General features: G+C 44.6%; 1 long non-coding RNA gene, 68 other non-coding genes and 9 pseudogenes across 69 annotated transcripts; 77 read left to right on the plus strand and 1 right to left on the minus strand.

The window, feature by feature from the left end:
- Window positions 1–972: 972 nt before the first annotated feature.
- On the minus strand, window positions 973–1,895 carry LOC125563154. The gene is made up of 2 exons (XR_007308166.1): window positions 1,281–1,895; window positions 973–1,095 (listed from the first exon to the last, which is right to left on the minus strand). It is a non-coding gene; the product is annotated as an uncharacterized LOC125563154 (long non-coding RNA).
- Window positions 1,896–2,667: 772 nt separating this feature from the next.
- On the plus strand, window positions 2,668–2,786 carry LOC125564893. The gene has a single exon (XR_007309911.1). It is a non-coding gene; the product is annotated as a 5S ribosomal RNA (ribosomal RNA).
- A 67-nt stretch (window positions 2,787–2,853) lies between these two features.
- On the plus strand, window positions 2,854–2,972 carry LOC125566221. Its single transcript, XR_007311228.1, has one exon. It is a non-coding gene; the product is annotated as a 5S ribosomal RNA (ribosomal RNA).
- A 67-nt stretch (window positions 2,973–3,039) lies between these two features.
- Window positions 3,040–3,158, plus strand: LOC125565823. Its single transcript, XR_007310832.1, has one exon. It is a non-coding gene; the product is annotated as a 5S ribosomal RNA (ribosomal RNA).
- Window positions 3,159–3,225: 67 nt separating this feature from the next.
- On the plus strand, window positions 3,226–3,344 carry LOC125566469. The gene has a single exon (XR_007311478.1). It is a non-coding gene; the product is annotated as a 5S ribosomal RNA (ribosomal RNA).
- Window positions 3,345–3,411: 67 nt separating this feature from the next.
- Window positions 3,412–3,530, plus strand: LOC125563335. Its single transcript, XR_007308354.1, has one exon. It is a non-coding gene; the product is annotated as a 5S ribosomal RNA (ribosomal RNA).
- Window positions 3,531–3,597: 67 nt separating this feature from the next.
- LOC125565333 lies at window positions 3,598–3,716 on the plus strand. The gene has a single exon (XR_007310347.1). It is a non-coding gene; the product is annotated as a 5S ribosomal RNA (ribosomal RNA).
- A 67-nt stretch (window positions 3,717–3,783) lies between these two features.
- Window positions 3,784–3,902, plus strand: LOC125566430. Its single transcript, XR_007311438.1, has one exon. It is a non-coding gene; the product is annotated as a 5S ribosomal RNA (ribosomal RNA).
- Window positions 3,903–3,969: 67 nt separating this feature from the next.
- LOC125565502 lies at window positions 3,970–4,088 on the plus strand. Its single transcript, XR_007310516.1, has one exon. It is a non-coding gene; the product is annotated as a 5S ribosomal RNA (ribosomal RNA).
- Window positions 4,089–4,155: 67 nt separating this feature from the next.
- LOC125564719 lies at window positions 4,156–4,274 on the plus strand. The gene has a single exon (XR_007309738.1). It is a non-coding gene; the product is annotated as a 5S ribosomal RNA (ribosomal RNA).
- Window positions 4,275–4,341: 67 nt separating this feature from the next.
- LOC125564393 lies at window positions 4,342–4,460 on the plus strand. The gene has a single exon (XR_007309412.1). It is a non-coding gene; the product is annotated as a 5S ribosomal RNA (ribosomal RNA).
- A 67-nt stretch (window positions 4,461–4,527) lies between these two features.
- On the plus strand, window positions 4,528–4,649 carry LOC125566870 (annotated as a pseudogene).
- Window positions 4,650–4,716: 67 nt separating this feature from the next.
- LOC125565181 lies at window positions 4,717–4,835 on the plus strand. The gene has a single exon (XR_007310197.1). It is a non-coding gene; the product is annotated as a 5S ribosomal RNA (ribosomal RNA).
- Window positions 4,836–4,902: 67 nt separating this feature from the next.
- LOC125564894 lies at window positions 4,903–5,021 on the plus strand. Its single transcript, XR_007309912.1, has one exon. It is a non-coding gene; the product is annotated as a 5S ribosomal RNA (ribosomal RNA).
- Window positions 5,022–5,088: 67 nt separating this feature from the next.
- Window positions 5,089–5,207, plus strand: LOC125565898. Its single transcript, XR_007310907.1, has one exon. It is a non-coding gene; the product is annotated as a 5S ribosomal RNA (ribosomal RNA).
- Window positions 5,208–5,274: 67 nt separating this feature from the next.
- LOC125564684 lies at window positions 5,275–5,393 on the plus strand. Its single transcript, XR_007309703.1, has one exon. It is a non-coding gene; the product is annotated as a 5S ribosomal RNA (ribosomal RNA).
- Window positions 5,394–5,460: 67 nt separating this feature from the next.
- LOC125564968 lies at window positions 5,461–5,579 on the plus strand. The gene has a single exon (XR_007309986.1). It is a non-coding gene; the product is annotated as a 5S ribosomal RNA (ribosomal RNA).
- A 67-nt stretch (window positions 5,580–5,646) lies between these two features.
- Window positions 5,647–5,765, plus strand: LOC125565503. Its single transcript, XR_007310517.1, has one exon. It is a non-coding gene; the product is annotated as a 5S ribosomal RNA (ribosomal RNA).
- A 67-nt stretch (window positions 5,766–5,832) lies between these two features.
- Window positions 5,833–5,951, plus strand: LOC125566487. Its single transcript, XR_007311496.1, has one exon. It is a non-coding gene; the product is annotated as a 5S ribosomal RNA (ribosomal RNA).
- A 67-nt stretch (window positions 5,952–6,018) lies between these two features.
- LOC125563336 lies at window positions 6,019–6,137 on the plus strand. The gene has a single exon (XR_007308355.1). It is a non-coding gene; the product is annotated as a 5S ribosomal RNA (ribosomal RNA).
- Window positions 6,138–6,204: 67 nt separating this feature from the next.
- Window positions 6,205–6,323, plus strand: LOC125565334. The gene has a single exon (XR_007310348.1). It is a non-coding gene; the product is annotated as a 5S ribosomal RNA (ribosomal RNA).
- A 67-nt stretch (window positions 6,324–6,390) lies between these two features.
- Window positions 6,391–6,509, plus strand: LOC125566431. Its single transcript, XR_007311439.1, has one exon. It is a non-coding gene; the product is annotated as a 5S ribosomal RNA (ribosomal RNA).
- Window positions 6,510–6,576: 67 nt separating this feature from the next.
- LOC125565130 lies at window positions 6,577–6,695 on the plus strand. The gene has a single exon (XR_007310147.1). It is a non-coding gene; the product is annotated as a 5S ribosomal RNA (ribosomal RNA).
- A 67-nt stretch (window positions 6,696–6,762) lies between these two features.
- LOC125566536 lies at window positions 6,763–6,881 on the plus strand. Its single transcript, XR_007311545.1, has one exon. It is a non-coding gene; the product is annotated as a 5S ribosomal RNA (ribosomal RNA).
- Window positions 6,882–6,948: 67 nt separating this feature from the next.
- Window positions 6,949–7,067, plus strand: LOC125563337. Its single transcript, XR_007308356.1, has one exon. It is a non-coding gene; the product is annotated as a 5S ribosomal RNA (ribosomal RNA).
- A 67-nt stretch (window positions 7,068–7,134) lies between these two features.
- On the plus strand, window positions 7,135–7,253 carry LOC125565226. The gene has a single exon (XR_007310241.1). It is a non-coding gene; the product is annotated as a 5S ribosomal RNA (ribosomal RNA).
- Window positions 7,254–7,320: 67 nt separating this feature from the next.
- Window positions 7,321–7,439, plus strand: LOC125566544. The gene has a single exon (XR_007311553.1). It is a non-coding gene; the product is annotated as a 5S ribosomal RNA (ribosomal RNA).
- Window positions 7,440–7,505: 66 nt separating this feature from the next.
- Window positions 7,506–7,624, plus strand: LOC125564720. The gene has a single exon (XR_007309739.1). It is a non-coding gene; the product is annotated as a 5S ribosomal RNA (ribosomal RNA).
- A 67-nt stretch (window positions 7,625–7,691) lies between these two features.
- Window positions 7,692–7,810, plus strand: LOC125564395. The gene has a single exon (XR_007309414.1). It is a non-coding gene; the product is annotated as a 5S ribosomal RNA (ribosomal RNA).
- Window positions 7,811–7,877: 67 nt separating this feature from the next.
- Window positions 7,878–7,999, plus strand: LOC125566871 (annotated as a pseudogene).
- A 67-nt stretch (window positions 8,000–8,066) lies between these two features.
- LOC125565287 lies at window positions 8,067–8,185 on the plus strand. Its single transcript, XR_007310302.1, has one exon. It is a non-coding gene; the product is annotated as a 5S ribosomal RNA (ribosomal RNA).
- Window positions 8,186–8,252: 67 nt separating this feature from the next.
- Window positions 8,253–8,371, plus strand: LOC125564896. Its single transcript, XR_007309914.1, has one exon. It is a non-coding gene; the product is annotated as a 5S ribosomal RNA (ribosomal RNA).
- Window positions 8,372–8,438: 67 nt separating this feature from the next.
- Window positions 8,439–8,557, plus strand: LOC125564565. The gene has a single exon (XR_007309584.1). It is a non-coding gene; the product is annotated as a 5S ribosomal RNA (ribosomal RNA).
- Window positions 8,558–8,624: 67 nt separating this feature from the next.
- Window positions 8,625–8,743, plus strand: LOC125564082. The gene has a single exon (XR_007309101.1). It is a non-coding gene; the product is annotated as a 5S ribosomal RNA (ribosomal RNA).
- A 67-nt stretch (window positions 8,744–8,810) lies between these two features.
- LOC125566433 lies at window positions 8,811–8,929 on the plus strand. Its single transcript, XR_007311441.1, has one exon. It is a non-coding gene; the product is annotated as a 5S ribosomal RNA (ribosomal RNA).
- A 67-nt stretch (window positions 8,930–8,996) lies between these two features.
- On the plus strand, window positions 8,997–9,115 carry LOC125565131. The gene has a single exon (XR_007310148.1). It is a non-coding gene; the product is annotated as a 5S ribosomal RNA (ribosomal RNA).
- Window positions 9,116–9,182: 67 nt separating this feature from the next.
- On the plus strand, window positions 9,183–9,301 carry LOC125566237. The gene has a single exon (XR_007311244.1). It is a non-coding gene; the product is annotated as a 5S ribosomal RNA (ribosomal RNA).
- Window positions 9,302–9,368: 67 nt separating this feature from the next.
- On the plus strand, window positions 9,369–9,487 carry LOC125563338. Its single transcript, XR_007308357.1, has one exon. It is a non-coding gene; the product is annotated as a 5S ribosomal RNA (ribosomal RNA).
- Window positions 9,488–9,554: 67 nt separating this feature from the next.
- Window positions 9,555–9,673, plus strand: LOC125566038. The gene has a single exon (XR_007311045.1). It is a non-coding gene; the product is annotated as a 5S ribosomal RNA (ribosomal RNA).
- Window positions 9,674–9,740: 67 nt separating this feature from the next.
- LOC125566545 lies at window positions 9,741–9,859 on the plus strand. The gene has a single exon (XR_007311554.1). It is a non-coding gene; the product is annotated as a 5S ribosomal RNA (ribosomal RNA).
- A 66-nt stretch (window positions 9,860–9,925) lies between these two features.
- On the plus strand, window positions 9,926–10,044 carry LOC125564721. Its single transcript, XR_007309740.1, has one exon. It is a non-coding gene; the product is annotated as a 5S ribosomal RNA (ribosomal RNA).
- Window positions 10,045–10,111: 67 nt separating this feature from the next.
- LOC125564396 lies at window positions 10,112–10,230 on the plus strand. Its single transcript, XR_007309415.1, has one exon. It is a non-coding gene; the product is annotated as a 5S ribosomal RNA (ribosomal RNA).
- A 67-nt stretch (window positions 10,231–10,297) lies between these two features.
- On the plus strand, window positions 10,298–10,419 carry LOC125566872 (annotated as a pseudogene).
- Window positions 10,420–10,486: 67 nt separating this feature from the next.
- On the plus strand, window positions 10,487–10,605 carry LOC125565182. Its single transcript, XR_007310198.1, has one exon. It is a non-coding gene; the product is annotated as a 5S ribosomal RNA (ribosomal RNA).
- A 67-nt stretch (window positions 10,606–10,672) lies between these two features.
- LOC125565836 lies at window positions 10,673–10,791 on the plus strand. Its single transcript, XR_007310844.1, has one exon. It is a non-coding gene; the product is annotated as a 5S ribosomal RNA (ribosomal RNA).
- A 67-nt stretch (window positions 10,792–10,858) lies between these two features.
- Window positions 10,859–10,977, plus strand: LOC125564566. Its single transcript, XR_007309585.1, has one exon. It is a non-coding gene; the product is annotated as a 5S ribosomal RNA (ribosomal RNA).
- Window positions 10,978–11,044: 67 nt separating this feature from the next.
- On the plus strand, window positions 11,045–11,163 carry LOC125565504. The gene has a single exon (XR_007310518.1). It is a non-coding gene; the product is annotated as a 5S ribosomal RNA (ribosomal RNA).
- A 67-nt stretch (window positions 11,164–11,230) lies between these two features.
- Window positions 11,231–11,349, plus strand: LOC125566488. Its single transcript, XR_007311497.1, has one exon. It is a non-coding gene; the product is annotated as a 5S ribosomal RNA (ribosomal RNA).
- Window positions 11,350–11,416: 67 nt separating this feature from the next.
- On the plus strand, window positions 11,417–11,535 carry LOC125563339. The gene has a single exon (XR_007308358.1). It is a non-coding gene; the product is annotated as a 5S ribosomal RNA (ribosomal RNA).
- Window positions 11,536–11,602: 67 nt separating this feature from the next.
- LOC125565877 lies at window positions 11,603–11,721 on the plus strand. Its single transcript, XR_007310886.1, has one exon. It is a non-coding gene; the product is annotated as a 5S ribosomal RNA (ribosomal RNA).
- A 67-nt stretch (window positions 11,722–11,788) lies between these two features.
- LOC125566434 lies at window positions 11,789–11,907 on the plus strand. Its single transcript, XR_007311442.1, has one exon. It is a non-coding gene; the product is annotated as a 5S ribosomal RNA (ribosomal RNA).
- A 67-nt stretch (window positions 11,908–11,974) lies between these two features.
- Window positions 11,975–12,093, plus strand: LOC125565132. The gene has a single exon (XR_007310149.1). It is a non-coding gene; the product is annotated as a 5S ribosomal RNA (ribosomal RNA).
- A 67-nt stretch (window positions 12,094–12,160) lies between these two features.
- LOC125566517 lies at window positions 12,161–12,279 on the plus strand. Its single transcript, XR_007311526.1, has one exon. It is a non-coding gene; the product is annotated as a 5S ribosomal RNA (ribosomal RNA).
- Window positions 12,280–12,346: 67 nt separating this feature from the next.
- On the plus strand, window positions 12,347–12,465 carry LOC125563529. Its single transcript, XR_007308548.1, has one exon. It is a non-coding gene; the product is annotated as a 5S ribosomal RNA (ribosomal RNA).
- Window positions 12,466–12,532: 67 nt separating this feature from the next.
- LOC125565505 lies at window positions 12,533–12,651 on the plus strand. Its single transcript, XR_007310519.1, has one exon. It is a non-coding gene; the product is annotated as a 5S ribosomal RNA (ribosomal RNA).
- Window positions 12,652–12,718: 67 nt separating this feature from the next.
- Window positions 12,719–12,837, plus strand: LOC125566785 (annotated as a pseudogene).
- A 67-nt stretch (window positions 12,838–12,904) lies between these two features.
- On the plus strand, window positions 12,905–13,023 carry LOC125565256. Its single transcript, XR_007310271.1, has one exon. It is a non-coding gene; the product is annotated as a 5S ribosomal RNA (ribosomal RNA).
- Window positions 13,024–13,090: 67 nt separating this feature from the next.
- Window positions 13,091–13,209, plus strand: LOC125566937 (annotated as a pseudogene).
- Window positions 13,210–13,276: 67 nt separating this feature from the next.
- LOC125564238 lies at window positions 13,277–13,395 on the plus strand. Its single transcript, XR_007309258.1, has one exon. It is a non-coding gene; the product is annotated as a 5S ribosomal RNA (ribosomal RNA).
- Window positions 13,396–13,462: 67 nt separating this feature from the next.
- On the plus strand, window positions 13,463–13,581 carry LOC125566042. Its single transcript, XR_007311049.1, has one exon. It is a non-coding gene; the product is annotated as a 5S ribosomal RNA (ribosomal RNA).
- A 67-nt stretch (window positions 13,582–13,648) lies between these two features.
- LOC125565133 lies at window positions 13,649–13,767 on the plus strand. Its single transcript, XR_007310150.1, has one exon. It is a non-coding gene; the product is annotated as a 5S ribosomal RNA (ribosomal RNA).
- Window positions 13,768–13,834: 67 nt separating this feature from the next.
- Window positions 13,835–13,953, plus strand: LOC125566238. The gene has a single exon (XR_007311245.1). It is a non-coding gene; the product is annotated as a 5S ribosomal RNA (ribosomal RNA).
- Window positions 13,954–14,020: 67 nt separating this feature from the next.
- On the plus strand, window positions 14,021–14,139 carry LOC125563340. Its single transcript, XR_007308359.1, has one exon. It is a non-coding gene; the product is annotated as a 5S ribosomal RNA (ribosomal RNA).
- Window positions 14,140–14,206: 67 nt separating this feature from the next.
- Window positions 14,207–14,325, plus strand: LOC125565227. Its single transcript, XR_007310242.1, has one exon. It is a non-coding gene; the product is annotated as a 5S ribosomal RNA (ribosomal RNA).
- A 67-nt stretch (window positions 14,326–14,392) lies between these two features.
- LOC125566546 lies at window positions 14,393–14,511 on the plus strand. The gene has a single exon (XR_007311555.1). It is a non-coding gene; the product is annotated as a 5S ribosomal RNA (ribosomal RNA).
- Window positions 14,512–14,577: 66 nt separating this feature from the next.
- On the plus strand, window positions 14,578–14,696 carry LOC125565683. Its single transcript, XR_007310694.1, has one exon. It is a non-coding gene; the product is annotated as a 5S ribosomal RNA (ribosomal RNA).
- Window positions 14,697–14,763: 67 nt separating this feature from the next.
- Window positions 14,764–14,882, plus strand: LOC125565757. The gene has a single exon (XR_007310768.1). It is a non-coding gene; the product is annotated as a 5S ribosomal RNA (ribosomal RNA).
- A 67-nt stretch (window positions 14,883–14,949) lies between these two features.
- LOC125564648 lies at window positions 14,950–15,068 on the plus strand. Its single transcript, XR_007309667.1, has one exon. It is a non-coding gene; the product is annotated as a 5S ribosomal RNA (ribosomal RNA).
- A 67-nt stretch (window positions 15,069–15,135) lies between these two features.
- Window positions 15,136–15,254, plus strand: LOC125564246. The gene has a single exon (XR_007309265.1). It is a non-coding gene; the product is annotated as a 5S ribosomal RNA (ribosomal RNA).
- A 67-nt stretch (window positions 15,255–15,321) lies between these two features.
- Window positions 15,322–15,440, plus strand: LOC125567019 (annotated as a pseudogene).
- Window positions 15,441–15,507: 67 nt separating this feature from the next.
- Window positions 15,508–15,626, plus strand: LOC125566672 (annotated as a pseudogene).
- A 67-nt stretch (window positions 15,627–15,693) lies between these two features.
- On the plus strand, window positions 15,694–15,812 carry LOC125567095 (annotated as a pseudogene).
- A 67-nt stretch (window positions 15,813–15,879) lies between these two features.
- On the plus strand, window positions 15,880–15,998 carry LOC125563509. The gene has a single exon (XR_007308528.1). It is a non-coding gene; the product is annotated as a 5S ribosomal RNA (ribosomal RNA).
- A 67-nt stretch (window positions 15,999–16,065) lies between these two features.
- LOC125564513 lies at window positions 16,066–16,184 on the plus strand. Its single transcript, XR_007309532.1, has one exon. It is a non-coding gene; the product is annotated as a 5S ribosomal RNA (ribosomal RNA).
- A 67-nt stretch (window positions 16,185–16,251) lies between these two features.
- Window positions 16,252–16,370, plus strand: LOC125565920. Its single transcript, XR_007310928.1, has one exon. It is a non-coding gene; the product is annotated as a 5S ribosomal RNA (ribosomal RNA).
- A 67-nt stretch (window positions 16,371–16,437) lies between these two features.
- On the plus strand, window positions 16,438–16,556 carry LOC125564072. The gene has a single exon (XR_007309091.1). It is a non-coding gene; the product is annotated as a 5S ribosomal RNA (ribosomal RNA).
- Window positions 16,557–16,623: 67 nt separating this feature from the next.
- LOC125565684 lies at window positions 16,624–16,742 on the plus strand. The gene has a single exon (XR_007310695.1). It is a non-coding gene; the product is annotated as a 5S ribosomal RNA (ribosomal RNA).
- A 67-nt stretch (window positions 16,743–16,809) lies between these two features.
- LOC125566786 lies at window positions 16,810–16,928 on the plus strand (annotated as a pseudogene).
- The last annotated feature ends 49 nt before the right edge of the window (window positions 16,929–16,977 follow it).

Here is a 16,977-nt window from a genome sequence, read left to right on the forward strand (position 1 = left end):
CTCTCAAGGGAGTAGATTTTACCCCTGTAGGGGAGTAACTAAAGGGAGTGATTTACTAGGTTGCTTGCTATTACTCCATTAAAGGAGTACAATTTACCCTCAAAATGGAGTTATTTTTTACTCCTTTTTTTCCTACTCTCTCAGGGGAGTAGATTTTACCCACTTTAGGGGGTAGCTAAGTGGAGTAATTTACTAGGTTGCTTGTAGTTACTCCATTAAAAGAGTACAATTCACCCTCAAAATGGGAGTCAATTTTTACTCCCTATTTTGTTATTTCCCCCTACTAATTGGGTAACTAAAGGGATGATTTCAACCCCCTCCCCCCTGTTTTTACAAAATGGCCGTTTAAAATCCACCTACTTCAGGGGTTAATACTGGAGAAAGTAGAGTAATTTAGAAACACCAAGGAAAAGACGTTATTGACAAATCATTTAATTAAACAATTCAGTTTACAAAATAACAAAAATATAAGTTGAAAAAATGTTTGAAAAATAATAGTCATTTGACATAAGGTATCCAGGACAAAATTACTAACAAGTGTCCCAACATAACAAAGCTGAAACAAACATAACACAATATTATTTTTCTATAACAACTTTAACAGCTTTTGAACATTACCCTTTTTGGCGTCATTACGGTTTTCCAAAAGAATTGCCTCCTCCTCCATCTTTGTATATTCAGATAAGAAGCTAGAAGCCTAATGCCTCTATATGCACCATTTAAATTTGAACCTGGTAGGCTAGCTTGAAAAGATAACTAGGTTCTTCATATGCAGGGTTTACTGTGATCGGAATATACGGACAAAAACCAACTACAGTAACATTAGATATTCAAAATAAATATCTGGACAAATTTTAGGTGCAAGACTGATTACTAGGTTTTTACTAAGCTAAGTTATTCAATTTTGTGCTTCAAGTAACAGTTTATAAAGCATAGGCGCTTTAGATGTAAGTACAGTGATTAGTGAATAACTTAAGTTTACAAAGTTTTTATTCGTTTCTTGCGATTTACGCATTGATACATTCCTTATACCTCAAACTTCTTTCTTTTCTGGCTTTCAACTCGAGCACATTTTACTATCTCTATCATAATGTCCTGCGAAGATAATAAGAGAAACACATAAGAAGGTAGTATTGCTTTGGAAGATAACAAAGAATCACAAAACATATCAGTCTAGTTCGAGAAATCCGCTCACGAACGATGATTTGATGCTGAAGTTGGTCGCAAAAATCACATTTAGTATTGAACCTATCACATTATAAAGCCCATTACACACTAACCTTTAACTTCAATCCATGTTCTGCCATCAAATCCTCAAAAAAGGTGGATTACGCGTAGAAAAGACGGGAATAAACGGCTATCTGTTTGGAGGTTATGATAATGGTTCCGTCCGACCGTTATGATTTTGCGCCTTGGGCCCAAGCCCCTCTCGGCCACTAAAGCGAGGGACGCCCGGTACATTTTGGTTTTACGAGCCCTGGTGAGCCGTCTTCTATCTGCAAAGCGGGACTTCTTTTTTTTTATAATCTCAAGTAGCATTTCTATTAGAAACAATATATATTATTTTATAATGTTCAAATCGGATCTAAGAATTTTATACAATTATCACCCTACCTATCTTTCTTTTAAATGCAGTACTAATTATTCTGAGCGAATTTTGAAAGTACACCACATAAAACTTATGTTCGAGTCCAAGCCTGTCTTTGATTACATTTCTTATTGTTGTAGTATAGCTGACAATATATGCAAGTATGGTGAGGCCTGTTCTTGTATTGAAAATGTTCTTTTAGGATTTCCTAAGAATTTCCTAAGAGTTCCTAAATTGTAGAACTTCAAATCTTCTTCCTAAGATTTTCTTATCCAAATTATTTCCATTTTCTGGTCTACTGCTTATACTAGGAAATCCTACGAATTTTTAGGAAGTTTAATCATATTTTGTTGTTTTGATCGAACTTAGGAAATCTTAGGAAACTCCTAGGCACAGGGTAGAGTTTTTTGTCTCAATACCAATAGATACGATAAATTATTATTTTTATCTTTTGTCTTATATAATAAAGACTATCGTTTTCCTTCTTACATTCAGCTAATTCAGAGTAAAAAAACAACTCCCTTTATTTTATATATTTGGAGTGGTTTGTTACTGCTCTAAAAAGATACAGCTGGAGTAAAAACTACTCTTTCAACACGAGATGGCTGGAGTAGTTTTTACTCTTCAAAACCTACCCCCTAAAAGGAGTACTTTTTTACTCCATTTCTTGACCATCTGGAGTAAAAATAACTCTTTTCACTTCAGATAGTTGGAGTAGTTTTCACTCTGCTAAAATTACTCCCAGAAAAGAGTACTTTTTACTCCATTATTTGACCAACAAGAGTGAAAATTACTCTTTTTTTAATAAACATTCGATACTAATTCTCAGCAGAGTAAAACTTACTCCGTTAAGGGAGTAAACAAAAAAATTACTCCTCAGTGGAGTAGTTTTTACTCCAATAAAGGAGTTCAAATTACTCCTTTAAAAGTACTCCACCGCAAAGAGTAGTTTTTACTCCCTGAGTGGAGTAAAAATAACTCCCTGAAACTAACAGTGCGTGTGCTGTACGCATTTCTTTTTTCTTATCGATGTACTCACAGGACTGTTATATAATAGATAGACCTTACACAATTCTATCGTCTACGGCCATACCACTGAGAAGGCACCGGTTCTCGTCCGATCACCGAAGTTAAGCTCAGTAGGGCGCGGTAAGTACTTGGATGGGTGACCGCTTCGGAATACCGTGTGCTGTAGGCATTTCCTTTTTGTTACCGAAGTACTCACAGGACTGTTATATAAAATCTATTTCTTACACAGTTCTGTCGTCTACGGCCATACCACTGAGAAAGCACCGGTTCCCGTCCGATTACCGTAGTTAAGCTCATTAGGGCACGGTTAGTACTTGGACGGGTGACCGCCTGGAAATACCGTGTGCTGTAGGCATTTCCTTTTTGTTACCGAAGTACTCACAGGACTGTCATATAAAATCTATTTCTTACACAGTTCTATCGTCTACGGCCATACCACTTAGAAAGCACCGGTTCTCGTCCGATCACCGAAGTTAAGCTCAGTAGGGCGCGGTAAGTACTTGGATGGGTGACCGCTTCGGAATACCGTGTGCTGTAGCCATTTCCTTTTTGTCATCGAAGTACTCACAGGACTGTTATATAATATATATTTCTTACACAGTTCTATCGTCTACGGCCATACCACTTAGAAAGCACCGGTTCTCGTCTTATCACCGAAGTTAAGCTCAGTAGGGCGCGGTAAGTACTTGGATGGGTGACCGCTTCGGAATACCGTGTGCTGTAGGCATTTCCTTTTTGTTACAAAAGTGCTCACAGGACTGTTATATAAAATCTATTTCTTACACAGTTCTGTCGTCTACGGCCATACCACTGAGAAAGCACCGGTTCTCGTCCGATCACCGTAGTTAAGCTCAGTAGGGCACGGTTAGTACTTGGATGGGTGACCGCCTGGGAATACCGTGTGCTGTAGGCATTTCCTTTTTGTTATCGAGGTACTCACAGGACTGTTATATAATAGATAGATCTTAAACAGTTCTGTCGTCTACGACCATACCACTGAGAAAGCACCGGTTCTCGTCAGATCACCGAATTTAAGCTCAGTAGGGCGCGGTTAGTACTTGGATGGGTGACCGCCTGGGAATACCGTGTGCTGTAGGCATTTCCTTTTTGTCATCGAAGTACTCACAGGACTGTTATATAATAGATAGATCTTACACAGTTCTATCGTCTACGGCCATACCACTTAGAAAGCACCGGTTCTCGTCCCATCACCGAAGTTAAGCTCAGTAGGGCACGGTAAGTACTTGGATGGGTGACCGCTTCGGAATACCGTGTGCTGTAGGCATTTCCTTTTTGTCATCGAAGTACTCACAGGACTGTTATATAATAGATAGATCTTACACAGTTCTATCGTCTACGGCCATACCACTTAGAAAGCACCGGTTCTCGTCCGATCACCGAAGTTAAGCTCAGTAGGGCGCGGTAAGTACTTGGATGGGTGACCGCTTCGGAATACCGTGTGCTGTAGGCATTTCCTTTTTCTTACCAAAGTACTCACAGGACTGTTATATAAAATCTATTTCTTACACAGTTCTGTCGTCTACGGCCATACCACTGAGAAAGCACCGGTTCTCGTCCGATCACCGTAGTTAAGCTCATTAGGGCACGGTTAGTACTTGGATGGGTGACCGCCTGAGAATACCGTGTGCTGTAGGCATTTTCTTTTTGTTATCGTGGTACTCACAGGACTGTTATATAATAGATAGATCTTAAACAGTTCTGTCGTCTACGGCCATACCACTGAGAAAGCACCGGTTCTCGTCCGATCACCGAAGTTAAGCTCAGTAGGGCGCGGTAAGTACTTGGATGGGTGACCGCTTCGGAATACCGTGTGCTGTAGGCATTTCCTTTTTGTTACCGAAGTACTCACAGGACTGTTATATAAAATCTATTTCTTACACAGTTCTGTCGTCTACGGCCATACCACTGAGAAAGCACCGGTTCCCGTCCGATTACCGTAGTTGTTAAGCTCATTAGGGCACGGTTAGTACTTGGACGGGTGACCGCCTGGAAATACCGTGTGCTGTAGGCATTTCCTTTTTGTTACCGAAGTACTCACAGGACTGTTATATAAAATCTATTTCTTACACAGTTCTGTCGTCTACGGCCATACCACTGAGAAAGCACCGGTTCTCGTCCGATCACCGTAGTTAAGCTCAGTAGGGCACGGTTAGTACTTGGACGGGTGACCGCCTGGGAATACCGTGTGCTGTACGCATTTCCTTTTTCTTATCGATGTACTCACAGGACTGTTATATAATAGATAGACCTTACACAGTTCTATCGTCTACGGCCATACCACTGAGAAGGCACCGGTTCTCGTCCGATCACCGAAGTTAAGCTCAGTAGGGCGCGGTAAGTACTTGGATGGGTGACCGCTTCGGAATACCGTGTGCTGTAGGCATTTCCTTTTTGTTACCGAAGTACTCACAGGACTGTTATATCAAATCTATTTCTTATACAGTTCTGTCGTCTACGGCCATACCACTGAGAAAGCACCGGTTCTCGTCCGATTACCGTAGTTAAGCTCAGTAGGGCACGGCTAGTACTTGGATTGGTGACCGCCTGGGAATACCGTGTGCTGTAGGCATTTCCTTTTTGTTATCGAGGTACTCACAGGACTGTTATATAATAGATAGATCTTAAACAATTCTATCGTCTACGGCCATACCACTGAGAAAGCACCGGTTCTCGTCCGATCACCGAAGTTAAGCTCAGTAGGGCGCGGTTAGTACTTGGATGGGTGACCGCCTGGGAATACCGTGTGCTGTAGGCATTTCCTTTTTGTCATCGAAGTACTAACAGGACTGTTATATAATAGATAGATCTTAAACAGTTCTGTCGTCTACGACCATACCACTGAGAAAGCACCGGTTCTCGTCCGATCACCGAATTTAAGCTCAGTAGGGCGTGGTTAGTACTTGGATGGGTGACCGCCTGGGAATACCGTGTGCTGTAGGCATTTCCTTTTTGTCATCGAAGTACTTACAGGACTGTTATATAATAGATAGATCTTACACAGTTCTATCGTCTACGGCCATACCACTTAGAAAGCACCGGTTCTCGTCCGATCACCGAAGTTAAGCTCAGTAGGGCGCGGTAAGTACTTGGATGGGTGACCGCTTCGGAATACCGTGTGCTGTAGGCATTTCCTTTTTGTCATCGAAGTACTCACAGGACTGTTATATAATATATATTTCTTACACAGTTCTATCGTCTACGGCCATACCACTTAGAAAGCACCGGTTCTCGTCCCATCACCGAAGTTAAGCTCAGTAGGGCGCGGTAAGTACTTGGATGGGTGACCGCTTCGGAATACCGTGTGCTGTAGGCATTTCCTTTTTGTTACAAAAGTGCTCACAGGACTGTTATATAAAATCTATTTCTTACACAGTTCTGTCGTCTACGGCCATACCACTGAGAAAGCACCGGTTCTCGTCCGATCACCGTAGTTAAGCTCAGTAGGGCACGGTTAGTACTTGGATGGGTGACCGCCTGGGAATACCGTGTGCTGTAGGCATTTCCTTTTTGTTATCGAGGTACTCACAGGACTGTTATATAATAGATAGATCTTAAACAGTTCTGTCGTCTACGACCATACCACTGAGAAAGCACCGGTTCTCGTCAGATCACCGAATTTAAGCTCAGTAGGGCGCGGTTAGTACTTGGATGGGTGACCGCCTGGGAATACCGTGTGCTGTAGGCATTTCCTTTTTGTCATCGAAGTACTCACAGGACTGTTATATAATAGATAGATCTTACACAGTTCTATCGTCTACGGCCATACCACTTAGAAAGCACCGGTTCTCGTCCCATCACCGAAGTTAAGCTCAGTAGGGCACGGTAAGTACTTGGATGGGTGACCGCTTCGGAATACCGTGTGCTGTAGGCATTTCCTTTTTGTCATCGAAGTACTCACAGGACTGTTATATAATAGATAGATCTTACACAGTTCTATCGTCTACGGCCATACCACTTAGAAAGCAACGGTTCTCGTCCGATCACCGAAGTTAAGCTCAGTAGGGCGCGGTTAGTACTTGGATGGGTGACCGCCTGGGAATACCGTGTGCTGTAGGCATTTCCTTTTTGTCATCGAAGTACTCACAGGACTGTTATATAATAGATAGATCTTACACAGTTCTATCGTCTACGGCCATACCACTTAGAAAGCACCGGTTCTCGTCCGATCACCGAAGTTAAGCTCAGTAGGGCGCGGTAAGTACATGGATGAGTGACCGCTTCGGAATACCGTGTGCTGTAGGCATTTCCTTTTTGTTACCAAAGTGCTCACAGGACTGTTATATAAAATCTATTTCTTACACAGTTCTGTCGTCTACGGCCATACCACTGAGAAAGCACCGGTTCTCGTCCGATCACCGTAGTTAAGCTCAGTAGGGCACGGTTAGTACTTGGATGGGTGACCGCCTGGGAATACCGTGTGCTGTAGGCATTTCCTTTTTGTTATCGAGGTACTCACAGGACTGTTATATAATAGATAGATCTTAAACAGTTCTGTCGTCTACGACCATACCACTGAGAAAGCACCGGTTCTCGTCCGATCACCGAATTTAAGCTCAGTAGGGCGCGGTTAGTACTTGGATGGGTGACCGCCTGGGAATACCGTGTGCTGTAGGCATTTCCTTTTTGTCATCGAAGTACTCACAGGACTGTTATATAATAGATAGATCTTACACAGTTCTATCGTCTACGGCCATACCACTTAGAAAGCACCGGTTCTCGTCGCATCACCGAAGTTAAGCTCAGTAGGGCACGGTAAGTACTTGGATGGGTGACCGCTTAGGAATACCGTGTGCTGTAGGCATTTCCTTTTTGTCATCGAAGTACTCACAGGCTGTTATATAAAATCTATTTCTTACACAGTTCTGTCGTCTACGGCCATACCACTGAGAAAGCACCGGTTCTCGTCCGATCACCGTAGTTAAGCTCATTAGGGCACGGTTAGTACTTGGATGGGTGACCGCCTGAGAATACCGTGTGCTGTAGGCATTTTCTTTTTGTTATCGTGGTACTCACAGGACTGTTATATAATAGATAGATCTTAAACAGTTCTGTCGTCTACGGCCATACCACTGAGAAAGCACCGGTTCTCGTCCGATCACCGAAGTTAAGCTCAGTAGGGCGCGGTAAGTACTTGGATGGGTGACCGCTTCGGAATACCGTGTGCTGTAGGCATTTCCTTTTTGTTACCGAAGTACTCACAGGACTGTTATATAAAATCTATTTCTTACACAGTTCTGTCGTCTACGGCCATACCACTGAGAAAGCACCGGTTCCCGTCCGATTACCGTAGTTGTTAAGCTCATTAGGGCACGGTTAGTACTTGGACGGGTGACCGCCTGGAAATACCGTGTGCTGTAGGCATTTCCTTTTTGTTACCGAAGTACTCACAGGACTGTTATATAAAATCTATTTCTTACACAGTTCTGTCGTCTACGGCCATACCACTGAGAAAACACCGGTTCTCGTCCGATCACCGTAGTTAAGCTCAGTAGGGCACGGTTAGTACTTGGACGGGTGACCGCCTGGGAATACCGTGTGCTGTACGCATTTCCTTTTTCTTATCGATGTACTCACAGGACTGTTATATAATAGATAGACCTTACACAGTTCTATCGTCTACGGCCATACCACTGAGAAGGCACCGGTTCTCGTCCGATCACCGAAGTTAAGCTCAGTAGGGCGCGGTAAGTACTTGGATGGGTGACCGCTTCGGAATACCGTGTGCTGTAGGCATTTCCTTTTTGTTACCGAAGTACTCACAGGACTGTTATATCAAATCTATTTCTTATACAGTTCTGTCGTCTACGGCCATACCACTGAGAAAGCACCGGTTCTCGTCCGATTACCGTAGTTAAGCTCAGTAGGGCACGGCTAGTACTTGGATGGGTGACCGCCTGGGAATACCGTGTGCTGTAGGCATTTCCTTTTTGTCATCGAAGTACTTACAGGACTGTTATATAATAGATAGATCTTACACAGTTCTATCGTCTACGGCCATACCACTTAGAAAGCACCGGTTCTCGTCCGATCACCGAAGTTAAGCTCAGTAGGGCGCGGTTAGTACTTGGATGGGTGACCGCCTGGGAATACCGTGTGCTGTAGGCATTTCCTTTTTGTCATCGAAGTACTCACAGGACTGTTATATAATAGATAGATCTTACACAGTTCTATCGTCTACGGCCATACCACTTAGAAAGCACCGGTTCTCGTCCCATCACCGAAGTTAAGCTCAGTAGGGCACGGTAAGTACTTGGATGGGTGACCGCTTCGGAATACCGTGTGCTGTAGGCATTTCCTTTTTGTCATCGAAGTACTCACAGGACTGTTATATAATAGATAGATCTTACACAGTTCTATCGTCTACGGCCATACCACTTAGAAAGCAACGGTTCTCGTCCGATCACCGAAGTTAAGCTCAGTAGGGCGCGGTTAGTACTTGGATGGGTGACCGCCTGGGAATACCGTGTGCTGTAGGCATTTCCTTTTTGTCATCGAAGTACTCACAGGACTGTTATATAATAGATAGATCTTACACAGTTCTATCGTCTACGGCCATACCACTTAGAAAGCACCGGTTCTCGTCCGATCACCGAAGTTAAGCTCAGTAGGGCGCGGTAAGTACTTGGATGAGTGACCGCTTCGGAATACCGTGTGCTGTAGGCATTTCCTTTTTGTTACCAAAGTGCTCACAGGACTGTTATATAAAATCTATTTCTTACACAGTTCTGTCGTCTACGGCCATACCACTGAGAAAGCACCGGTTCTCGTCCGATCACCGTAGTTAAGCTCAGTAGGGCACGGTTAGTACTTGGATGGGTGACCGCCTGGGAATACCGTGTGCTGTAGGCATTTCCTTTTTGTTATCGAGGTACTCACAGGACTGTTATATAATAGATAGATCTTAAACAGTTCTGTCGTCTACGACCATACCACTTAGAAAGCACCGGTTCTCGTCCGATCACCGAATTTAAGCTCAGTAGGGCGCGGTTAGTACTTGGATGGGTGACCGCCTGGGAATACCGTGTGCTGTAGGCATTTCCTTTTTGTCATCGAAGTACTCACAGGACTGTTATATAATAGATAGATCTTACACAGTTCTATCGTCTACGGCCATACCACTTAGAAAGCACCGGTTCTCGTCGCATCACCGAAGTTAAGCTCAGTAGGGCACGGTAAGTACTTGGATGGGTGACCGCTTAGGAATACCGTGTGCTGTAGGCATTTCCTTTTTGTCATCGAAGTACTCACAGGCTGTTATATAAAATCTATTTCTTACACAGTTCTGTCGTCTACGGCCATACCACTGAGAAAGCACCGGTTCTCGTCCGATCACCGTAGTTAAGCTCATTAGGGCACGGTTAGTACTTGGATGGGTGACCGCCTGAGAATACCGTGTGCTGTAGGCATTTTCTTTTTGTTATCGTGGTACTCACAGGACTGTTATATAATAGATAGATCTTAAACAGTTCTGTCGTCTACGGCCATACCACTGAGAAAGCACCGGTTCTCGTCCGATCACCGAAGTTAAGCTCAGTAGGGCGCGGTAAGTACTTGGATGGGTGACCGCTTCGGAATACCGTGTGCTGTAGGCATTTCCTTTTTGTTACCGAAGTACTCACAGGACTGTTATATAAAATCTATTTCTTACACAGTTCTGTCGTCTACGGCCATACCACTGAGAAAGCACCGGTTCCCGTCCGATTACCGTAGTTGTTAAGCTCATTAGGGCACGGTTAGTACTTGGACGGGTGACCGCCTGGAAATACCGTGTGCTGTAGGCATTTCCTTTTTGTTACCGAAGTACTCACAGGACTGTTATATAAAATCTATTTCTTACACAGTTCTGTCGTCTACGGCCATACCACTGAGAAAGCACCGGTTCTCGTCCGATCACCGTAGTTAAGCTCAGTAGGGCACGGTTAGTACTTGGACGGGTGACCGCCTGGGAATACCGTGTGCTGTACGCATTTCCTTTTTCTTATCGATGTACTCACAGGACTGTTATATAATAGATAGACCTTACACAGTTCTATCGTCTACGGCCATACCACTGAGAAGGCACCGGTTCTCGTCCGATCATCGAAGTTAAGCTCAGTAGGGCGCGGTAAGTACTTGGATGGGTGACCGCTTCGGAATACCGTGTGCTGTAGGCATTTCCTTTTTGTTACCGAAGTACTCACAGGACTGTTATATCAAATCTATTTCTTATACAGTTCTGTCGTCTACGGCCATACCACTGAGAAAGCACCGGTTCTCGTCCGATTACCGTAGTTAAGCTCAGTAGGGCACGGCTAGTACTTGGATGGGTGACCGCCTGGGAATACCGTGTGCTGTAGGCATTTCCTTTTTGTCATCGAAGTACTTACAGGACTGTTATATAATAGATAGATCTTACACAGTTCTATCGTCTACGGCCATACCACTTAGAAAGCACCGGTTCTCGTCCGATCACCGAAGTTAAGCTCAGTAGGGCGCGGTAAGTACTTGGATGGGTGACCGCTTCGGAATACCGTGTGCTGTAGGCATTTCCTTTTTGTCATCGAAGTACTCACAGGACTGTTATATAATATATATTTCTTACACAGTTCTATCGTCTACGGCCATACCACTTAGAAAGCACCGGTTCTCGTCCCATCACCGAAGTTAAGCTCAGTAGGGCGCGGTAAGTACTTGGATGGGTGACCGCTTCGGAATACCGTGTGCTGTAGGCATTTCCTTTTTGTTACAAAAGTGCTCACAGGACTGTTATATAAAATCTATTTCTTACACAGTTCTGTCGTCTACGGCCATACCACTGAGAAAGCACCGGTTCTCGTCCGATCACCGTAGTTAAGCTCAGTAGGGCACGGTTAGTACTTGGATGGGTGACCGCCTGGGAATACCGTGTGCTGTAGGCATTTCCTTTTTGTTATCGAGGTACTCACAGGACTGTTATATAATAGATAGATCTTAAACAGTTCTGTCGTCTACGACCATACCATTGAGAAAGCACCGGTTCTCGTCAGATCACCGAATTTAAGCTCAGTAGGGCGCGGTTAGTACTTGGATGGGTGACCGCCTGGGAATACCGTGTGCTGTAGGCATTTCCTTTTTGTCATCGAAGTACTCACAGGACTGTTATATAATAGATAGATCTTACACAGTTCTATCGTCTACGGCCATACCACTTAGAAAGCACCGGTTCTCGTCCCATCACCGAAGTTAAGCTCAGTAGGGCACGGTAAGTACTTGGATGGGTGACCGCTTCGGAATACCGTGTGCTGTAGGCATTTCCTTTTTGTCATCGAAGTACTCACAGGACTGTTATATAATAGATAGATCTTACACAGTTCTATCGTCTACGGCCATACCACTTAGAAAGCAACGGTTCTCGTCCGATCACCGAAGTTAAGCTCAGTAGGGCGCGGTTAGTACTTGGATGGGTGACCGCCTGGGAATACCGTGTGCTGTAGGCATTTCCTTTTTGTCATCGAAGTACTCACAGGACTGTTATATAATAGATAGATCTTACACAGTTCTATCGTCTACGGCCATACCACTTAGAAAGCACCGGTTCTCGTCCGATCACCGAAGTTAAGCTCAGTAGGGCGCGGTAAGTACTTGGATGAGTGACCGCTTCGGAATACCGTGTGCTGTAAGCATTTCCTTTTTGTCATCGAAGTACTCACAGGACTGTTATATAATATATATTTCTTACACAGTTCTGTCGTCTACGGCCATACCACTGAGAAAGCACCGGTTCTCGTCCGATCACCGAAGTTAAGCTCAGTAGGGCGCGGTTAGTACTTGGATGGGTGACCGCCTGGGAATACCGTGTGCTGTAGGTATTTCCTTTTTGTCATCGAAGTACTCACAGGACTGTTATATAATAGATAGATCTTACACAGTTCTATCGTCTACGGCCATACCACTTAGAAAGCACCGGTTCTCGTCCGATCACCGAAGTTAAGCTCAGTAGGGCGCGGTAAGTACTTGGATGGGTGACCGCTTCGGAATACCGTGTGCTGTAGGCATTTCCTTTTTGTTATCGAGGTACTCACAGGACTGTTATATAATAGATAGATCTTAAACAGTTCTGTCGTCTACGACCATACCACTGAGAAAGCACCGGTTCTCGTCCGATCACCGAATTTAAGATAAGTAGGGAGCGGTTAGTACTTGGATGGGTGACCGCCTGGGAATACCGTGTGCTGTAGGCATTTCCTTTTTGTCATCGAAGTACTCACAGGACTGTTATATAATAGATAGCTCTTACACAGTTCTATTGTCTACGGCCATACCACTTAGAAAGCACCGGTTCTCGTCCGATCACCGAAGTTAAGCTCAGTAGGGCGGGGTAAGTACTTGGATGGGTGACCGCTTCGGAATACCGTGTGCTGTAGGCATTTCCTTTTTGTTATCGAGGTACTGACAGGACTGTTATATAATAGATAGATGTTACACAGTTCTATCGTTTACGGCCATACCACTGAGAAAGCACCAGTTCTCGTCCGATCACAGAACTTAAAGTCAGTATGGCACGGTTAGTACTTGGACGGGTGACCGCCTGGGAATACCGTGTGCTGTAGGCATTTCCTTTTTGTTATCGAGGTACTCACAGGACTCTTATATAATAGATAGATCTTAAACAGTTCTATCGTCTACGGCCATACCACTGAGAAAGCACCGGTTCTCGTCCGATCACCGAAGTTAGGCTCAGTAGGGCGCGGTTAGTACTTGGATGGGTGACCGCCTGGGAATACCGTGTGCTGTAGGCATTTCCTTTTTGTCATCGAAGTACTCACAGGACTGTTATATAATAGATAGATCTTACACAGTTCTATCGTCTACGGCCATACCACTTAGAAAGCACCGGTTCTCGTCCCATCACCGAAGTTAAGCTCAGTAGGGCACGGTAAGTACTTGGATGGGTGACCGCCTGGGAATACCGTGTGCTGTAGGCATTTCCTTTTTGTCATCGAAGTACTCACAGGACTGTTATATAATAGATAGATCTTACACAGTTCTATCGTCTACGGCCATACCACTTAGAAAGCAACGGTTCTCGTCCGATCACCGAAGTTAAGCTCAGTAGGGCGCGGTTAGTACTTGGATGGGTGACCGCCTGGGAATACCGTGTGCTGTAGGCATTTCCTTTTTGTCATCGAAGTACTCACAGGACTGTTATATAATAGATAGATCTTACACAGTTCTATCGTCTACGGCCATACCACTTAGAAAGCACCGGTTCTCGTCCGATCACCGAAGTTAAGCTCAGTAGGGCGCGGTAAGTACTTGGATGAGTGACCGCTTCGGAATACCGTGTGCTGTAGGCATTTCCTTTTTGTTACCAAAGTGCTCACAGGACTGTTATATAAAATCTATTTCTTACACAGTTCTGTCGTCTACGGCCATACCACTGAGAAAGCACCGGTTCTCGTCCGATCACCGTAGTTAAGCTCAGTAGGGCACGGTTAGTACTTGGATGGGTGACCGCCTGGGAATACCGTGTGCTGTAGGCATTTCCTTTTTGTTATCGAGGTACTCACAGGACTGTTATATAATAGATAGATCTTAAACAGTTCTGTCGTCTACGACCATACCACTGAGAAAGCACCGGTTCTCGTCCGATCACCGAATTTAAGCTCAGTAGGGCGCGGTTAGTACTTGGATGGGTGACCGCCTGGGAATACCGTGTGCTGTAGGCATTTCCTTTTTGTCATCGAAGTACTCACAGGACTGTTATATAATAGATAGATCTTACACAGTTCTATCGTCTACGGCCATACCACTTAGAAAGCACCGGTTCTCGTCGCATCACCGAAGTTAAGCTCAGTAGGGCACGGTAAGTACTTGGATGGGTGACCGCTTAGGAATACCGTGTGCTGTAGGCATTTCCTTTTTGTCATCGAAGTACTCACAGGCTGTTATATAATATATATTTCTTACACAGTTCTGTCGTCTACGTCCATACCACTGAGAAAGCACCGATTCTCGTCCGATCACCGAAGTTAAGCTCAGTAGGGCGCGGTTAGTACTTGGATGGGTGACCGCCTGGGAATACCGTGTGCTGTAGGCATTTCCTTTTTGTCATCGAAGTACTCACAGGACTGTTATATAATAGATAGATCTTACACAGTTCTATCGTCTACGGCCATACCACTTAGAAAGCACCGGTTCTCGTCCGATCACCGAAGTTAAGCTCAGTAGGGCGCGGTAAGTACTTGGATGGGTGACCGCTTCAGAATACCGTGTGCTGTAGGCATTTCCTTTTTGTTACCAAAGTACTCACAGGACTGTTATATAAAATCTATTTCTTACACAGTTCTGTCATCTACGGCCATACCACTGAGAAAGCACCGGTTCTCGTCCGATCACCGTAGTTAAGCTCAGTAGGGCACGGTTAGTACTTGGATGGGTGACCGCCTGGGAATACCGTGTGTTGTAGGCATTTCCTTTTTGTTATCGAAGTACTCACAGGACTGTTATATAATAGATAGATCTTAAACAGTTCTGTCGTCTATGACCATACCACTGAGAAAGCACCGGTTCTCGTCCGATCACCGAAGTTAAGCTCAGTAGGGCGCGGTTAGTACTTGGATGGGTGACCGCCTGGGAATACCGTGTGCTGTAGGCATTTCCTTTTTGTCATCGAAGTACTCACAGGACTGTTAGATAATAGATAGATCTTACACAGTTCTATCGTCTACGGCCATACCACTTAGAAAGCACCGGTTCTCGTCCGATCACAGAACTTAAAGTCAGTAGGGCACGGTTAGTACTTGGACGGGTGACCGCTTCGGAATACCGTGTGCTGTAGGCATTTCCTTTTTGTTATCGAGGTACTCACAGGACTGTTATATAATAGATAGATGTTACACAGTTCTATCGTTTACGGCCATACCACTGAGAAAGCACCAGTTCTCGTCCGATCACAGAACTTAAAGTCAGTAGGGCACGGTTAGTACTTGGACGGGTGACCGCCTGGGAATACCGTGTGCTGTAGGCATTTCCTTTTTGTTATCGAGGTACTCACAGGACTGTTATATAATAGATAGATCTTAAACAGTTCTATCGTTTACGGCCATACCACTGAGAAAGCACCAGTTCTCGTCCGATCACAGAACTTAAAGTCAGTAGGGAACGGTTAGTACTTGGACGGGTGACCGCTTCGGAATACCGTGTGCTGTTGGCATTTCCTTTTTGTTATCGAGGTACTCACAGGACTGTTATATAATAGATAGATGTTACACAGTTCTATCGTTTACGGCCATACCACTGAGAAAGCACCGGTTCTCGTCCGATCACCGAAGTTAAGCTCAGTAGGGCGCGGTTAGTACTTGGATGGGTGACCGCCTGGGAATACCGTGTGCTGTAGGCATTTCCTTTTTGTCATCGAAGTACTCACAGGACTGTTATATAATATATATTTCTTAAACAGTTCTGTCGTCTACGGCCATATTACTGAGAAAGCACCGGTTCTCGTCCGATCACCGAAGTTAAGCTCAGTAGGGCGCGGTTAGTACTTGGATGGGTGACCGCCTGGGAATACCGTGTGCTGTAGGCATTTCCTTTTTGTCATCGAAGTACTCACAGGACTGTTATATAATAGATAGATCTTACACAGTTCTATCGTCTACGGCCATACCACTTAGAAAGCACCGGTTCTCGTCCGATCACCGAAGTTAAGCTCAGTAGGGCGCGTTAAGTACTTGGATGGGTGACCGCTTCGGAATACCGTGTGCTGTAGGCATTTCCTTTTTGTTACCAAAGTACTCACAGGACTGTTATATAAAATCTATTTCTTACACAGTTCTGTCGTCTACGGCCATACCACTGAGAAAGCACCGGTTCTCGTCCGATCACCGTAGATAAGCTCAGTAGGGCACGGTTAGTACTTGGATGGGTGACCGCCTGGGAATACCGTGTGCTGTAGGCATTTCCTTTTTGTTATCGTGGTACTCACAGGACTGTTATATAATAGATAGATCTTAAACAGTTCTGTCGTCTACGGCCATACCACTGAGAAAGCACCGGTTCTCGTCCGATCACCGAAGTTAAGCTCAGTAGTGCGAGGTAAGTACTTGGATGGGTGACCGCTTCGGAATACCGTGTGCTGTAGGCATTTCCTTTTTGTTACCGAAGTACTCACAGGACTGTTATATAAAATCTATTTCTTACTCAGTTCTGTCGTCTACGGCCATACCACTGAGAAAGCACCGGTTCTCGTCCGATTACCGTAGTTAAGCTCATTAGGCCACGGTTAGTACTTGGACGGGTGACCGCCAGGAAATACCGTGTGCTGTAGGCATTTCCTTTTTGTTACCGAAGTACTCACAGGACTGTTATATAATAGATAG

This window comes from Nematostella vectensis, chromosome 5 (genome assembly GCF_932526225.1).
Source record: "Nematostella vectensis chromosome 5, jaNemVect1.1, whole genome shotgun sequence".
NCBI classification, from domain to species: domain Eukaryota; kingdom Metazoa; phylum Cnidaria; class Anthozoa; order Actiniaria; family Edwardsiidae; genus Nematostella; species Nematostella vectensis.